General features: G+C 41.3%; 1 protein-coding gene across 1 annotated transcript in view; it reads left to right on the top strand.

Moving 5' to 3' along the window:
• The window catches only part of LOC142336660 (uncharacterized), a 100,255-nt gene that overhangs the window by 23,161 nt on the left and 62,094 nt on the right, over positions 1-15,000 (top strand). The gene's annotated exons all lie outside the window — the stretch shown is intronic.

Consider the following 15,000-nt stretch of genomic DNA (forward strand, 5'->3'; position numbering starts at 1 on the left):
ATGCACTATGTAGCTTCAATATTCCGGCAAAATCTGCCTATTTTGTTGTTTTCAAATTGTTTACTTAGTTATTATTTGTAGTTTTATGGGATTTAGCGTGGAGAAAACAAATTCCCCAAGTTGTTGAAATCAAAATATTTATTTGCGGAATCGGAGGGTCAAATTTTGTCAACAGATTTCTCAAAAAAATCCAAATTGCGATTTCCAAACAAAACTTTTGTTACCATATTTCATACTTTAAGCCATTTTAAGCAGATTCAATCTTGGGAACCAAACCATACAAAGGGTATAATGGGGGGGGGGGTTAACGTAGCATAATTGGACAGATCACCTATATTAAGTCTTTAAAAATTTAGGTGGCTCAATATGTTCTACATTTTAAACTAAGTCAGTCTTTATAGCTTTTACTTCAAGGAACGACCTGAATTTAGGTAGTTAGTGTTCAAACCTTAAAAAAGTCAGACTTGTTAGAAATGGCTGCAAATGAGTTATGATAATGGATCATGCTTATCCGCACAGTATGAGGGGCGCTACCCAAGCCAGTGCAGATCAGACCACTTTGGGTTGCACACAGATCGCTCCACAGAATCTAACAGAACTGCCCGTGGTCTGAATGCTGTGATCAGGACTCCAGCCAGAGTCTGTACGGTCTGATTGTGGCACTAGCTGCGGTCTGTACAGTCTGATCAGAGCCACGTCCAGAGTCTGTATAGTGTGATCATGGCGTGGTCTAGGGCCTGCGTTGCTTTATGTTGTGATCTGAATAGTCGGAACAGAGTCCTTTGCAGCGTTTTTACCGTTTGGTCTTACGTTTTTCCAGATTATGGAAAGTCTGCCCAGAACCAAGAGGTTCGACTGAAAAAAAGCTAGTCCCCAATTAAATAGGGAATTGACCTCCGATTGGACTGTTTTTTGAGGAGCACTTTTTCTTTTTTACTTGATTAACATCAAAGACCATGCTAATGACTAAGTTTTGGTAGTTGTCGCTGAGGTGGAAATTTTTCTTTGTTAGGAACCAATGTTTTAGACTGAAGAACCTTAAAACCATTTACATAAATTGACATCTGTTTTTCCAGAATTAGTATATTATACCAAAGATTACCGCTACTTCAACAGTTAAAAGTGTCAGTTAGTCAGGATACAACCAGTGCGCGACTGAAATGGGTCTGAAAAAACCAATGTGTGACCCAAGCTGTGTTGGGAATGCAAAGTAAGCTTGTATATTTAAACTAGGCAGCGAATGTTTGTAAGCGTGTATATATTTGAATTGAATAGCAAGCTATCCAGACGGCATATCGCAGACGTTAACGCACTGGACTCCAAATCCAAGGGTCGCTGGTTCAAGCTCTCGGCTACGACCAATTTGGCAAAGCAAAATCCGTTTTCTATAACATGTATCTTGAGCAGCGGACTGTTAGAGAGCGGTTTTGGGCCAAACTAGCCCTATTTAGATTAAGATTACTTGGATATAAAAATATTAGAGTAACAAAACGCTTTGAATGGTTTAACTTTAAGGCCAAAGCAAGGCCAAATTACGTCATACATGAACTGAATTGATTGATACTGGCCAGAAAAAGTCTATCAGGTCATGGCTAGCCTTTTTGCCGCCAGTTTTATTTTACATAAGTTCTGTTAACGTTGATATGAGAACTTCTAATGTGTCTTACGTTATGAACACAAGCTATTGATTGCATAAAGAGTCGTTTCTTGAATCTTATTCGATTAGTATTGGTTAAATAAATATTTCCCGTCTTCCGTTTTGTTAATTTGAGTTTATTGTCGCTTACAAGGCTCGAATGTTTGGGCCACCGCGTGAGAAAAAACCAGGACGAGGATTTTTCGTACTCTCACATCGACTTCTATCGGTCAGAGGCCCGGTCAACGTTGGTGAGTATTCCGTGGAGCACTATTAGTGGTTGAGTGTCCCGTGGAGTGACTTTTGCGGTCAGAGACCGAGTCAAGTTTGGTGATAATGGTCAGTGGAGCACTACTAGTGGGACAGTGTCCCTTGGAGTGATATTGACAGTCAGAGGCTTGGTCAGGTACCTTCAAAGTGACGTGAGGAACATAGAGATCCACAACTGTAAGATAAACCGTTGGGACTATTTTAGTAGTTGATCAGACTCTTAAACTTGGTGCTATTATTTTACACTGGCGGCACATACTTAGCCTGGATATTTCTTTGAACCCATAGCACTTAGCCGAAAGCCTTCGGGTGCTCTATTGGCCGTATAACTTTGAGTGCTGATTTAGCCGAATAACTTTGGGTGCTCAATTAGCCGAATAAATTTGGGTGCTCAATTACTCGAATAACTTTGTGTGCTCAATAAGCCGAAAAACTTTGGATGCTCAATTAGCCGAATAACTTTGAGTGCTCAATTAGCCGAAAAATTTTGGGTGCACAATTAGCCGAATAACTTTGGGCGCTCAATTAGCCGAATAACTTTAGGTGCTCAATTAGCCGAATTACTTTGGGTGTTCAATTGGACGAATAACTTTGGGTGCTCAACTGGCCCAATAACTTTGTTTGCTCAATTAGCCGAAAAAATTTTGGTTGGCAAATAGCCGAAAAAATCTTGGGTGCTCAATTAGCCGACAAAAATGTGGGCGTTCACTTAGCCGAGAAGTTTTTGTTTGTTCGATTAGCCAAAAAAGTTTGGGTGTTCACTTAGGCGAAAAAAATAGGGTGTTCACTTAGCCAAAAAATGTTTGAATGTTCACTTTGACGAAGTCAATGCTACTCATAGTAGTTGCTAGTTCGTTGAGCCGTATAATAAGCAAACTACGTGACCCTAGTATACACGACACTTCAATACTTCTATAGCAGAGACCGGACTCAGTTTTAAGGCCGTTAAACAGAGAAAGATTGCAATTTAAGCTTAAATTCGAGAACCCACAGGCCAGTAAAGTAATAATTTGGAACGACGCTAAAAACAAACGCTTTACACCCCATCATAACAATAATCATTGCCCACTCTCTGCGTCTGAACTTATTCAAGAACTTTACGCAATCGGAAATAAGATAAGAGCTACTGTATGCTGTCCACGACACGGAGCCCCAGATATTTTCGAGGCCCTGAAGCGAACAAGTTTCGTTGTGGTTCACGTCATAAAGACCTCCTTTCAAAAGCGCAAAGCCAAGGATCCTCACAGCACTGTGAGATTTCATAGCACCTGATAAAGAAGACGAGACCAAAAAGACTTAAACAGCGCCGTCAAAAAGCTCGAGCAAACAGGGCTGCCGCCCTCGAGGAGAACTCTGCTGACGAGCTGTGGCTAGCTTAAGTGCATGACTATAGCTTGTTTGCAGTCTTTTCCTTACTAGTGGTTGAACAGTTCTTTCGAGCCTTTAGAAAGCCACATTCTAGTCCTGTTCTCAATTCCCCATAGAATATTTGCAATACGAAACTATTGTTTGTAACAATTCCTCTTTCTTATTCTTTGCTGGAAAGAGTTCTCGAAAATTCAGAATAATGTATTACATGCGCCTAATTCATTGAAAGAATTATCTAACAGTTAATACCGTTGTTCACAAGATAGAAGCTCAGGCCATGAAGTTATCTAAAGCTAGATCTAAAGCTGAATTAAGTTTAAACGACTTGTACAAGTAAAATAAAATAAAACACCCTGAAGAGCTTGAAATTTGGCTCAAAGAAGCAAGCGAAACCCTTTACAATTATGTAGCAAAAGCATGACAATATTTTGAGCTCAGTGATGAGACAATTGGTAAAGCAACGCTCCGCCGAAAAACATCAAGCTTTTGATCAAAAACTCTCTCAATCTCATCCAGCCTGATGAGAAGAGAACAGGAAATAGCAAAACTGCAACGAGAAGAGATTGAGAGAGAGTGTGTGTGAGAATGAAATCAAACTTGCCCAACAAAAGCATCAATTAGAACTAGACAAAATTAGCGAAGAGAACAGGAAACAATTATTTGACGCAGAGGTCGAAGAGATTCGGGCAATGAAATCTTCCGATGAGAAGCTTGACTGTGAGCTTGGTGATCCAACAATTATGAAAAAGTATAAATATTCGAAGCGTGTAACAGAATGGGTTGACAGCTCATTAGCAAACAATAATCTGTGTGCAACTCTTCGTTCAAACCGCGCTGAAAACGAAATGCAAGAAAATGGGTTCCTTCCAGCTCTGAACTTGTTACCAATTCAGGAAATGGATAACCACATAATGGGTCTTCGATGCTACCGAATTCAAACGCCGAACCAGATCCGTTAGTGCAGCAATGCTATTCCTCACCGCCAAACGAAGGTAACGCGCTTTAAAACTTCGTCCCTACTCCAAGAGGAGTATCATAATTTGTTTCATTTGGAAAGTAAGACAGACAGTCCAGTCCGCAGAAATGAAATAACAATGTCACTAACCAGGCAGCTGATACGGGAGTATCAGCACCTGAACCCTCACAGTTGCCAGAACCCTCGATCTGGGCTCCAGCCCCCCGCGCAGATCCAAATTGGAATCAACCAGATTATTTTTTAGCAAACATAAACAACCCCATGTTGACAATTTTACCATCTATTACTCCTGATCATCAGAATGTACAATACACTGTCCAATATATGCAACGCAAATTTTATCCCATGGCTAGCCACTTCCTGCCAAAAATGACTCTGTGGCATGTACCTCAACCGGCAACCGTAACTTCCTTACATCCTCAACAAGTTGAACAGCGAGTACTGCAAACAAATATGAATAAAGCAGTTGTATCCTATTCAAGTGGAGGTACAACCTACTACAACCGAAACCCGTTATTGTCTGCAACCTTTATAGGTCAACAAAACACTTCGTTGTCATTAACGGTGCAGGAAGGTCTGTACTGGAACCAAATGCTGCCTTACGCAGCCGTGCCAATCAATTCCACTGGTCCCTTCCATTCGTATCATTCATCGGCATCAGTCGCTTTCACATGCGATAACTCTTTGAATGTTAAAGATCTAGCCGACGCAATAGCCCCCGGTCAACTCAATCAATTACCAAAATGGAGGCTTGTGCAATATAATGCGCAACCCCTTCTTTGGCATGAGTGGATACGGCAGTTCGAAATTGCCATTGACTCTCAGAATCTCTCCGATGGAGCAAAATTAACATATTTGAAACTCTTCTATCCGGAAAAGTTAAAAAACGCATCGAGCAGTTTGCGTATAGTGGTGCATTGCATAACAATGCCATGAAAGTTCTTGAACAGAAATTCGGCCAACCCCATGCCGTAGTTGGTGCTCAGCTTGATAAGTTTAACAATTACCCACCCTTAAAGATGCAAAATTCGGAAAATGTAATTGCTTTCGCATCAGTAATATCAAGTTCAGTCGTCGTTTTCCAGTCACTGTCATATTACGCCAATTTGCGTAGCTTACCTTTACTGAATCAAGTGGTACAAAAACTCTCGCCCAATCTTAAGAACTTCTGGTGTTCGCATATAGTGAAAAAGCTGTGGTTCAGATCTTCCTTGTTAGAGTTCAACGATTGGCTACAGGAAAAAGCGGACACACATGACCTCATGAAAGCAGTTGAATTTAAGATTAGGACAGACGAAACATCAGTTGTAACTAAAACAAAAACAACTTCAAAGGCATTGCGTCAAATTCAAAAGTTGCCGACGTTAAACAGACGAACCCGTTAACAAGAAACGGAAACAAACTTGGATGCCCACACTGCAAGGTATATCATTCAATTTGGAAATGCCTGAAAATCAGAAATGAAAACCCAACTCAGAGAGCAAAAATTGTTGCCGAACATAGACTATGTTTTTCCTGTCTCAATGGTTCTCGTCAGTTTAGAAATTGTCCCAACCCCCGAAAATGCAAACAACCTAGTTGCACTAGTACACATAATATTCTGTTACAAGGTGCCGAACGCATCTTCACTAAAAACAACGCAAAGGAACCAAGTGAAACAAAAAGCTTCGCGGATCCACAGCAGTCAACAACTATAGTTACACTCAATTCCGAAAACATCTGTCCCCTCAATCAAGACGGAAACTCATCATCTTTCCCTGCTGTGTCCGACATCAAACCTTTTACAGGTTAAGGAAGTCCACCTCAAAGGCCCCACAGTTGAAGAAACAAAAAACTTGCTGTATGTGATCCAGCCTGCCCTGCAGTCATTCGTGGATTGCGGAAGCGCTGCGGCAAGACTCAATCTGAAAAGTTTACCTCTTAAACTAACTGTTTGTGGAACAAATGCAAAACAAACAAGTCATTGACACACTTATTACAGACGTGACAGTTAAACCGTTAGGTGATAACTCCTGTGACAGTTTCGACGTAAGTCCATACGTAAGAGACATGCTAAATGTGGGTTGTGATATTATCAATGTACCTCAATTACAGGAAACGTATCCGTATTTAAGTGTGCTAGATCCCGTTCAGTACAGTTACTCAATTGTTGAAATGATTCTAGGCCAAGATGTTTACCATGCAACCCGCCCTATCGAATATTTTAAAAGCGATTCAAAATTCGCTCCTGTTTCCGTCCTTCTTCCAATTGTGTGAGTCCTATGTGGACCTCTGCCTGCCACTTCTAGATTCATATCCTCCTGTTTTGAAAATTTCACTGAATCAGAATCAGATCTAGCCGAACAACTGAATTCATGGTAACACATGGAGTCATACGACATGACGACATGGAGCTGTAAAAGAGGGTGCCCCAGGTCGTCATCAGACTGTAGAGCAGTTGAAATACTAGACAAGTCAGCTTTTAATGGTGGAGCACGAAATCAAGTTGGTATGCTCTGGTCAAAAGACGACCTTCATTTATCTAATAACTACTACATAGCACTCGTTCAACTAAAGTCCCTTGAAAAAAGACTTTCTAAAGACCAACACCTCCGACTGAAGTACAAAAAGAGCATTAAGGACGACGTAGACAAGAGCTACGCGGTTCAAGTTCTTAACTCTAACGTCTCCAGTGAACGGTCTAAACGCGAATGGTACTTGCCTCATCATCATACCGTCGTAAACCCAAATAAGTCAAACAAGATGAGAATGGTTTTAAAAGGTGCGGCAAAATTTCAAGGAACATCATTAAATAAATCACTGTTGACAGGTCACGATCTACTTCAACGTCTGACTCATACTCTTATCCGCTTCCGCCAATATCAGTACGTCGTCTCTGCTGATATAGAATGCATGTTCCTTCAGGTTGGAGTGCTTCCTAAGGATCAACCATGCCTTCAGGTTTTGTGGCGGGAGTATCCATCAACCGATGTGATGGTATATCAGTTCACCAGGCAAATGTTTGGTGCGAAAGACTGGCCCATGTATGCGAATTATGCCCTCCAACGAACAGCTAAGTGAAATAGCCATCAGTAAACAGATGCATCGCAAGCTGTGTTGGAAAAGTTTTATATGGACGACTACCTCGACTCCTTAGACGAACCAGAGAAAGCACTTAATAGAGCCAAGGAATTTATAGAACTTTTTTTGTTGGGAGGATTCAAACTAACAAAATTTGTAAGCAGCGTTCCACACCCGCTCGATGAACTTGAAAACAGCTTTAAAACCAGTCACCAAGAAGAACCAAACGTTATTGGAAGTTCTGATGATGAAGCCTCATCACACGTTTTGGGTCTCAAATGGGACCATACAAGGGACACGCTGGTTGTCAGTTGTGGAACAAAGTACTTAGACAAAGAATGTAACTCAACGCCTAGTGCTTAGTTTAGTTTCAAAAGTCTTCGACCCAGTTGGGTTAGTATCCCCTTCACAGTTACAGCCCGACTGTTGCTGAAACATATATGGAGGTTGAGTGGTCAAAACTGGGATATGGTGTTGCCCGATTACATGTTTGAGAGGTTTAGTTCATGGTGTTTAGGTTTGCCCAAGTATAGGAAACTTTACAGATGCTAGGAATTTTTTTCTGGCGAGTTTAACCCAACCGAGCTTCAGGTTTTCGGGAAAAGTTCTCAGGAGGTCTTCAGCGCTGTTGCCTTCATGAGAGCAAAAGTAAAGTGAGGACCCCTAGCAATGCGCCTAAAAGTAGATACATATAAAGTTTTAACGACACCGCATAGTAAAACTTTTATTTGGACTGATTGCACAACTGTGCTTCAGTGGTTGAGATCCTTTGGGAAACAGCCCATATTCGTTGCTACTAGGGTTTTGGAAATATTGGAGTCCACAACAATTGACCAATGGTTCCATGTACCATTGGCAGACAACCCAGCGGCGCTGGTAAACGGGGAATGTCCGCCGATAGCCTGGGCGCCAGCAGCTGGTTGAAAGGTCCACTTTTTCTGTTTACGCAAGATTTTCCTTTCCAGCCAAATAACGAGATCTTAGACAATCTGGAAAATCCGATAACCACTCCTTTAAATGATGCAGCTGAAAAACAAGAAAGCAGCCTTGCGAGCAACGTTTCCCTCGAAGAAAAACTCTTCCTGTACAGCAAATTTAGCTCCTACTTCAAATTAGTAAGAGTAACCGCTTATCTCCTGCGCATTCTCCCAAAGCACGCCCATTTCAGGTCATCAGATGCTTCAATTTGTAGTCCCGATGAAAGCACTGAATAGAGCCAAGGAAACTACTTTTGTTGGGAGGATTTAAACTAACAAAACTTGTATCCTATACTAACAAAAAATGACAAAATATGACATCAAATACCTCTGCTATACTAGATAGCCGTCATCCAGCTGTAAGGCTGTTTCTTAAAAAAGAGCATTTGGTTAACCACCACGAGGGGGTTGACTTTTTGCGAGCTTGCATACAACGACGCTATGCAGTCCTGAAATTGCGTTCCGCATTAAGATCTATCAAATTTAACTGCGTTTTATGCCGCAAGCGTAGAAAAAATTTTGTTCAACTAATGTTGGCCAACTTACCGACCGAACGTCTTTTTTATGGTTCTACTCTCTTCTTCAATTTGGGAATGGATTATTTTGGCCTATTTCATGTGTCACTGAGACGCTCAAGTGTAAAACGTTGGGGCTTCCTTCACGCGCGCCTTACACAATGAAGATCTGTCATCGATGGACATGAAATCTTGCGTTATGGGAATTGAAATGTTCAATGCTCGGAGAATAAAACCCCGCGTCTTCTGGTGGGACAATGGTACCAACTTCATTGCTAGTGAAAAGGAACTCTCGTTGTACATGCAGAGTTGAAATAAAAAACTTATTGCTAGCCAAATGTCTGAAAGGGGAATTTGCTGGCGCTTTTATCCACCATCCGCCCCTCATCATGGCAGCTTCTGGGACAGAATGGTAAGGAGAGTTAAACGCACTTTTTTGCGGTTCTTGGCAACCGACGTCCCACTGACAATGTCTTACAAACGACATTCTCTCTAGTTGAATCAACTTTAAATAACATGCCGCTTACCCCGGTAATCGCAGAACCTGCGGAACTTGATGCCAGAACACCTAATCACTTCCTTCTCGCAAACAGGTCAAGGTGCCTCCGTGGGGTATACGTGCGAGCTCAGTGCTAAGCTGACTCAATCTGGAAAAGGTGGTTAGCTGAACACGTGCCCAACCTGAATCGTCGCAGTAATTGGTCCACTCCAGCAAATACCTGTTTTAAAAACACTACTTTTGTGGCCGGAGGATGTTGCGAATGCAAAGTAAGCGTGTATTTTTAAACTACGCAGCGTATGTAATTAAATGTATATATATTTGAGTTGAATAGCAAGCAATCCAGAGGGCATATCGCAGACGTTAACGCACTGGACTCCAAATCCAAGGGTCGCTGATTCGAGCTCTCGGCTACGACCAATTTGGCAAAGCAAAATCCGTATTCTCTAACATGTATCTTGAGCAGCGGACTGTTAGAGAGCGGTTTTGGGCCACACTAGCCCGATTTAGAATAAGATTACATGGATATAAAAATATTAGAGTAACAAAACGCTTTGAATGGTTTAACTTTAAGGCCAAAGCAAGGCCAAATTACGTCATACATGAACTGAATTGATTGATACTGGCCAGAAAAAGTCTATCAGGTCATGGCTAGCCTTTTTGCCGCCAGTTTTATTTTACATAAATTCTGTTAACGTTGATATGAGAACTTCTAATGTGTCTTACGTTATGTACACAAGCTATAGATTGCATAAAGAGTCGTTTCTTGGATTCGTAATAGTTGAATAATGATTTCCCGTCTCCCATTTTGTTAATTCAAGTTTTTTTGTCGCTTACAAGGCTCGAATAAGCTGGCCTGGTACCCTCAGTATGGGAGCCAGGACGGTCAGCAAACCCCACCCCAACTGCCCAACTCAATTAAGGCTGGCACCCCCGTTGCGCTATTAAGGTCTGTCTGATCAGAACCAATTTTGTCGGGATGGTTTGAGCCGAGCTGGCTGGGATTGCCCACCTCATCTTAGGGGGGAGGTACAAAACTGATAGTATCGACAAATTGTGCGTATTTTGTTTTTAAAAAAAAAACAGTTAATGCAGTCAATGGAGTGGTTACGTACCTCACATAGCATGAACAATTATCTCAGCCTATTACCTGTTATCCCTGCAGCTTTGACGGTTCTGCATCGTTCCTCAGACGTTTGATTCAGAGGTTTCAATTTTACCACTTTGAATCGGTCCGAAAAGCTTCTGCGCTAGTTCAATTTTCCAGAAATAAACTGACAACATCAATGATATTTCCCTGGAATCAACATGTGAGGAGAAGCAAAATAGAAATGTCCAAACTGGCTGCTTTTGCTGATTGGATGAGCGCATTTGCAGAGGCTTGTAAAAATGTCCATCCACGAAGATCAACAACAAAAAATAGCTTGGTGTAGTGCGGTTTTCCCGGTGCAAAAGACACAATTCCTCGTGAAAAGTCAAATTGTAAACTATGCTCTGGAGATCAGATCCTTGATCGCTGCAAAGAATACCTGACCATGCTTGTAGAGGACCGTCAGCAATAGGTTAGGCATAAAAACCTGTGTATCAGCCGGTTGAAGTAACATGTGAGTGGATTCTGCAAAGATCGGATGTCTTGTTGACAGATGGAATGAGTTTCATCAGTCAACACTCAATCGGGATGACCTAAGGAGCTCACAGAGAGGTGATATTCAAGCAGCAAGCAATCGGATTTTCAACAGTCGGAATGTTTGCCAGTAATAACCAAGTACAATCGAACTAAGGGAGAGTCTTCAACAACTCAACATTATAGTCTTCTTTGACAGTAACACTGACACTACAGACAACAGAATGGTATACGATTCGAAAAAAATCAGTCTTGCTAACAAGAGGTAATATAGCAACGCTGAACATCAAAAGGTCATTCAGCATCACAACAACAATGGGATGACTGAAGTAACACCAGTCTTTAATCAGTAACTGGCAACGAAATGAATGATGGGCCAACGCAACCACACACGCAGAACCCAACACTCAGCAAAAATCAAGAATCTTCATGGGTCAGACCATTATTTCAGCTACAGGCAAAAGCAGTCATTTTTTAAAAAAAGATGCGAACATAATGTCATATGCAGTCATTTACATTTGAAGTGATAAAACACAGATCACACAATGAATTGCTGATTCCCTTCAAATTGGAACCTCAAAAATACAACTCTTCCTCTACCTTCACTTCACGGAGAGCACACAGTGACCGCAGCGGATGTCTCCAATTGGTTCACTTCGCCCTTCAAAACCACTGACAAGTCTTCCTGTGTACGCAATCTTCATCGAGCAGTTCCAGGTGCCAACATTTCCTGTAGAAATATTGAACAGCCTTCGCAGAGAGCATAATTGTTTGGCAAAAATCAATTTCTCCAGAAATTGGTGACAACAAAAAGGGAAAACTCATAAGCGCTTATGCTTTTCCGGCTACAGTGCCCAGAGATTTCGCTATCGGCAAACCAAGAACACCCTATGGAGTCAACACAATGTTGGTTCGGGCTCTCATAGGCCCTGTACCACAAGAGTACCACCGATTACGCGATAATGAAAATAGCAACTCAAACATCAGTCTTTCCATCCATCTCATGCGAAGTATGGGCGACCCAGACAAAAAACCTTTTTTATCTGTTTTGGACTTTTGAAGGCGTCAGCATCAGTCAGATTTTCACAAAGGCCCACAGCGAAGAAGACCAAAAGGCAAAAAATGTTGAAGGGAGCACTCATCACCAATGGGGAAACTGCCTTGGCGAGAAAACATCACACAGTCCAATAGATACTTCATTACAATGTTTCCATGTCAGACCCTATAAAAGCGACTGAGAGAGGCCGCCAGATGAAACAGCGGTAGCTGGTCATAGATGACATGGAGAAGAGATACAAAACAGCTGTTAGAAACCAAGATGAAAGCAAAGTTTTGTATCTACCACATCATCATGTAAACAACAAGCCAAAACCAGACAAGATAAGACGTGTGAAAATGCAGTTGAAAAATACGTTTGGGTGTCTGTGAACGAAGCAATTCTACTGGCACTGGATTTTTTGTGCAGTCTTCAAGAACGAACCTCTTCGGTTTTGAGTGTACAATGTGGCAATAACAGCGGACATGCAAGTGGGAATTAGATAGGAGGTCCACTATGCGCTTCGTTTTTGAGGAACGGCAGTGGGCACGAGATGAGGTGCAAATAAAAAGTACTCAATTTGGGAGCACTTATTCTCCGGCCTGTGCAATTTTTGCTACTCAAATATCCGTGCTGTTCCAATGGTAACAGATAAAAACTTCCCGGATTGTTTGGCTGATCACGAAGCATTTCTACATGGACGCTTTCATTCAAAAATTTGCAACAGTGAAAAAGTCTTCAAAATCAAGCAGTCGAACCGAAAAATTTTCTCGGACAGGGGAAGTCAATCTCACAAAGTACATAATTGGGACCAATTAGTGTCAGAAGAATATTATCACGAATGTCAACACTGGCTAAAAGACTTTGAAACAATGCCTACAAGTGACGTTCCCAGAAATTCATTCCCGAAGGTCAATGGAAACCATGCGTTGCACACTTTCACTGACGCCTCATTTTCAGCACTAGCAGCAGTGATCTACTAGAAGACAATATACCCAAACGGCCTAACTGTAACTCGATGCGTCATCAGCAGATCCAAGGTGTCAATAATCAGAAAGGTGAGCTCTTTCAAATTAGAGCCTGAAGCAGCTACATTCTGAGCTGAATTGGAAGGTTTTGTGAGCATGTAATAACAATTGATGAATGGCAAAGGTGACTAGCAACATGTACCAGTACCGACTGTAGTACCAAGGTAAGTCTCATTGCAATTTCCGACTGTTGTGGATAACAGCACGTTTCTTGATGAATCCAGACACCGAATCGACATTCTCCGTTGAAAAGACATCTCAAACATACTGCACTAAAGTTGATGACAAGACCAGTGAATAAACTACTAGTAGATCCAAAGAGGTTTTCAATTTGGCTCAGACCATTTTTCACCAGCAGAACACAGTTTAAAGCATTAGGCTGACTGAAGAGGTCAACCAAACTTGATACCTGTGACTTGAACGACTTTCTGGCAGACAACACAAGGCTCCGAACTTTATTTTGACGTTTCCAAAGTTCACATACTTCAAGGACACATTTTCTTGATTGCAGATTGAACTAATTCTGGCCAAAAAGGACAAACTGTTGAAATTTAAGTCTAGTTTGCCTTTGAGATTAAACATCCCTTGATACTACACAACAGGTGTAGAGTTGCTAGACTGCATAACGGGAAAGCACATCAAGACAGCGGACACTGCGCGACTGAACATCTTCGTGCACAGATCCAAAAGACGCTCATGATTGTTAGAATCCGCAAAGCCCCGAGAAGTTTAGAAAATTTTGCTTCACCTGCCAACGTCGGCGAGCAGACAAATTCAGACCGATGATGGCTTATCTACCCGCTTTTCTATTTCTGGACAAAACATGTCCCAGTCAGAATTATGTGTGCTTATTTACCTGCTTAGTTACAAGAGCAGTTCATCTAGAAGTTTGCAAAGATCTCTTTACTGTCTGTTTGTTATAATACCCTGATGTCAATGTATCAGACAACTGAAAACAGCTTGTTGGAGCAAACTAGGCAACGAAAATCAGATGTTCAGAGAATCTGCAAGCCAAAAAATGCCAAATACGTCTTAAGCTGTCCCAACAGAACATCCACTGGACTTTCAATACATCTCTAGCAACGCAGTTTGAAGGAGTTGTTTGACCACCAACTGATCCAGTCAGCAAAACGAAGCCTGCTTGTTGTAATGGAAAGCCTTCGGCAACTTTTTTCTCTGTTCCATACAGTTGTACAGGAGGCAGAAAAAATCCTGAAATTACGACCATTGACATATTGACAAATGTTGGGAGCAATTTGATCGAAGAAGAACCCTTAAAACTAAATCAGTTCCTGACGAGACGACCCCTTTTTGTAACCAACAACACTCGGTTCTCAATTTTTGTTTCCGAAAGTTACACGAACCTGTCGGGTCAATATTGGTCACGTCTTCTGAAAGAGTTTGTACCAGAAGTTTACAAGCAGACAAAAAGGCAGCAGGCTAATGAGGAGCGCAAGGAAAACGACATTGTGTGGCTCTACAATGATTTTACAGCCCGAGGGGTTTGGCCAGTTGCAAGAAAATTTGTCACACAAAATATCAAAACCAGTACTGGCTTAGCGAGTGAGATTAGATAAAGTTGTCAAAATTTAGAGTCGACAATAAATTGAGAATTTTGTCACACTGATCTATACAACTCTCAGTAAACAGTAAAATTGAATTTTTGATGTCGATTTGCATAATTCACGCTGATAGAGTTATTTCTCAAATTCTGCTGTTTCTTGCCATCTGATAAACGACCCCTAACCGTTTATCCCCCCAACACTTTCAACTTGCTACTTACTTAAAGCTTATTGCTTATTGAGTTCACATTCATCATCGGTGTAAAAGTCATATCTCTTATAACTTTGTTTTTTGCATGACTTTCGATGCCAAAGTTTCATTATTTTACTTTCATAATAAATGTGGGTATAAACCACACCTTTGTAAGTATTTATTCAACAATTGTACAAGCTCATACAAGAACACACAATAAAATAAACACTTAAAAACCAGTTGTTGTCTCTGAAAA

This window comes from Convolutriloba macropyga, chromosome 3 (assembly GCF_964194025.1).
Source record: "Convolutriloba macropyga chromosome 3, txConMacr16.3, whole genome shotgun sequence".
Lineage (NCBI taxonomy): Eukaryota > Metazoa > Xenacoelomorpha > Acoela > Convolutidae > Convolutriloba > Convolutriloba macropyga.